This window comes from Pinus tabuliformis, chromosome 4_1, assembly GCF_031772625.1.
Source record: "Pinus tabuliformis cultivar Carrire ecotype Pingquan chromosome 4_1, CPIR1, whole genome shotgun sequence".
In the NCBI taxonomy this organism is placed as follows: Eukaryota; Viridiplantae; Streptophyta; class Pinopsida; order Pinales; family Pinaceae; genus Pinus; species Pinus tabuliformis.
Genome location: NC_142303.1, coordinates 343682378 through 343686663, shown reverse-complemented (window position 1 = coordinate 343686663; position 4286 = coordinate 343682378).

Below are 4286 nucleotides of genomic sequence, written 5' to 3'. Positions count from 1 at the left end.
GCAGGGGGTTGGGCTCCTCCTTAAAAACAAATGCAGTCTGGGATATAATTAAATAGGAGCAACCAGACCTTCTCCTCATCCAAGAGACCAAAATTTCTGAGAACGATTTCCAAAAGCAAACCACAAAATACAAAAACTACTTTGGTACATCAATAGGAGCAGCAGACGCATCAGGAGGTATAGGAACTCTATGGAATAAGTACAAATGGGAACCCATCAATATAAACTCTTGCAACTGGTGGGTAAGATCAGATCTCAGAAACAAAACCTCAAACGAAATCTACACTATATACAACATCTACGCTCCGAATCACTATAGGGACAAAGCTCTCTGCTGGGATTCTTTAACCACAGACTTACAGTCAGTTCAAGACAGGAATATTTTCTTGGGAGGAGATCTGAATCTAATAAGAAATGCCGAGGAAAAACTAGGTGGGATCTTCCACGCAGACCCCTCAAGAGACTCGTTGGAATCAATAATCCAGAATCATAATCTGATAGACATTCCTCCTTATAATGGGAAATTTACGTCGAGTAACAAAAGAACCGGCATCCACAACATCAAGGAGAGATTAGACAGAATCCTTGTTCATGAAAGAATTGTTGCATGCTTTTCCTCTATCAAATCCAAAATCATTCAAGCCTCGGGCTCAGACCATAAACCAGTGGCCATAATGCTGGACAAGGGAAGAAATCTGGGGCCCATCCCCTTCAAATAAAACAAAATCTGGGACGCTAAAGAAGACTTTTGCAACCTCATCCAAGCTCAGTGGGCTAAGGAAGTTATAGGCTCGCCTCACTATATCTGGGAAACCAAGCTGAAGTCTGTAAGAACAGCTATAAAGCAGTGGGCAAGAGAAAATGCAGCTAAGGAAAATAAAAAAAAGCAGACCTTCACAAGCAGCTGGAGCAGTGGAGCCAGGCAAAAGAGAATACTCAATACACAAAGGAGGACCAAACACAAGAAAACGAAATGTACAGGGAACTGTATAGACAAAACAGGGTAGAGGAGGAAGAACAAAGGCAGAAATCGAGGTGTCTATGGCTAAAGGCCGGAGACAAAAACACCTCCTTTTTCCACAACAACGTCAAGCTCAAATGCCCCGGCAACCAAATCGACAAAATCGTGGTAGAAGGGAAAGAGATCAACGAGCAAGAAGCAATAAAAGAGGCAGCACTCATGCATTTCCAATCCTTATTAACAGCAGGCCCCCAGTCTTCGGATAGCACGGAATTCCTCAGACCAATTGAGAGCAAAATCTCAGTCATGCAAAACAGCGAATTGGACAAGGATGTTTCAGAGGAGGAAATCAGGATGGCAGCCTTCAGCATGCAACAGGACAAGGCCCCAGGCCCAGATGGTTTCACTGTCGCCTTCTTCAGAAATCACTGGGACACTATAAAAAAAGACTTTGTAAGGATGGTAAAAAATGTTTTCAAAAACTGCAAGATGGGGGAAAACACCAAATCCTCACACCTTGCCCTCATTCCCAAAGACATCAATCCCCTCTCCTTCGATCGGTTCAGGCCCATCTCCCTTTGCAATGTCTCTTACAAGATTATCACTAAAATTCTAGCCAAGAGGCTTAAAAAGCTCCTCCCCACCCTCATTTCCGAGAACCAAGGGGGATTTGTACCTCAGAGACAAATCACGGATAATGTCATTCTGATTCAGGAGGCAATACACATCAGTATCAACAAGAAAGAATGAGGTATGATCATCAAATTAGATATGGCTAATGCATTTGACAGGGTGGATCATCATTTCCTGATAGAAGTTCTTAGTAAATTCGGGATCTCCAACAAATTTATAAGCATTATTAAGGAATGCATCTCTAACCCCTGGACTTCCCCCCTGATCAACGACAGACCGAGCAGCTACTTCAGAAGCACTAGGGGATTGAGGCATGGCTGCCCCCTCTCTCCATTTTTATACATCATAATGGCGGAGACCTTGAGCATCCACCTAGAGAGACTATGCAAGCAAAAGGAGATCACCGGGATCAGTATAGAAAGAGGGATCAAAGAAATCAATCATTCGCTTTTTGCGGATGACACCTTATCAATCGGGGGAGCCTCAAGTCTGATGGCAAAAAGATTCAAAAATTTTTTGGATGCCTTCTTAGCAGCCTCAGGGGGAAAGCTAAACAACAAAAAATGCAAGATATACACCTGGAACACCTCTCTCCAAATCATGCAAAGAATTTCCTTGATCTTGGACATTCCAGTGCAAAGGAATTGGAGCTTCTTTTCTTATCTGGGCCTGCCACTAGCAAAAGAAATAGTCAAGTCCGAAATTTGGGTAAAGCACATAGAAAAAATGAGGGGACTCCTTCAAAGTTGGGGGTTATCTTGGCTAAATTTGGCCCGTAGAACTACCCTCATCAAGGCCATCCTCTCCGCTCTGCCCATATACCAATATGCAGTAACCTTGGCCCTTGCCAGCACTCATAAGCACATGGAACTAATTATGAGAAGCTTCCTCTGGCAAGGAGGGAAGCAAGACTAAAAAAAGTTCAGCCTTGTCAGATGGGACCAAGTTATCCTCCCTTTTGAAAACGGAGGCCTAGCCATCAAAATCCCAAGTCTCTCCAATAGAGCTATGGGATTCAAACTGATCTGGAGAATGTTAATAGGAAAGGGCTCCTGGTGGGTGGAATCTTTGAAAATAAAGTATCTCAATGGCATGAACTCTAATATCCTTGCCAAAACAATCACTGAGAGACCTTGCACTCCTGTTTGGAAGCTCATCAAAAAAGTCCTCCCCCAATCCAGAAACCACATTTCAAAAGTGCCTGGTAGTGGTAAAAATATAAACCTTTGGTCCGACATAATCATGGGGACAAACCCAAGAAACCTTATTCAGAACTTCAGACCCCTGCAAACCTGGATGGAAGCAAAGAATATGACCTCTCTATTTGATATTTCCATATGGGATCACAACAGCTGGCATGATTGGAAGGGCCTCCCTATCCCAAACGGCCTCAGGGATCTGTGGTCCGATCTCAAAACCTCTCTCTCTGGCTCTGCCCCCACAAACAAAGGGACCGACGATAGGTACATTTGGGATCCCAGTGGAGGAAACTTCACTGTCAAAGAGGGATATAGGCTTCTTCAGGCAAATTCAACAACAGGAAAATGGAATCTATATGCAGCAGTGTGGAAATCAGAGTGTCTGCCAAAGATAAAATTTTTCAACTGGACACTCCTCAAAGGCAAGATACTCACAGCTGAGAATCTCAGGAAAAAAGGGATAATTGGCCCCTCAATCTGCTACCACTGTCGTGCTGAGGAAGAAAGCAGCCATCATCTCTTCTTGGACTGCCCCTTCGCTCAAAGTTGTTGGACTCAGCTCATCAGCCCTCTGAAAATTAGTCAGACCTTTGACCAACTTCCCAATCTACAAAAAAATTGGGAGAAATGCTATCCTTTCCCCAAGAAATCCAAGAGCTCCATCATCCACCTGTGGAAATGCATCCCAGCAACCCTCTGTTGGCAAATATGGCTGTCTCGAAACAATTTCATCTTCAACAACCAGAAGCCTAATCCAGCTCGCATTTTGGCGAAAACAATGGCGATTATATCCGAAGCAATAAGTGCCAACACTGTCTCCCTTCCATATCAAATTAGTTGGCACAAGGATGAGAAGGATTGGCTCAACAAATTTTGTCTCAAGTATGCGAAGCATAAACAAATTCACTCCATTGCAGACAAGAGAGGCAATAATTGGAAGCTTAGAGGCACCAAGGAAGAAATAAGACAATGGATCCTTGACCAAAAACGAACCACTCTACATTTTGACGGGGCCTCCAAAAACAACCCAGGGAAAGTCGGGGCAGGGGGAGTCATAAAGGATCAGCATGGCAAAGTTATTCTAACCTACGAATGGGGCTTGGGGCAAATGTCAAACAACATGGCCGAGGCCTATAGCCTCCTCCTAGGCACTACCATTCTGAAACAGATGAGAACCCAGAACTCAATCATCCTGGGAGACTCAGCAATCATTATTGCAGCTATAGCTTTAGGGGGAGACTTTAAAAAAGTAGCACTAAACAATCTAAAATCTAGAATAATGGACAACGTCAGGCAGCTGGGAGACATAACATTTAAACACGTTCTAAGGGAACACAACTCAAAAGCTGATTCACTTGCCACAAGGGCATCCAACAGGCCTACTGGAAAAGCCAGAGAAAATGACCATATCTATGACAAATCGATCCCGCAGTAGGTTCCATCACTTCCCCAAAACTCTGAAACCCAGTCATCTCAGCAATCATAACATCCCT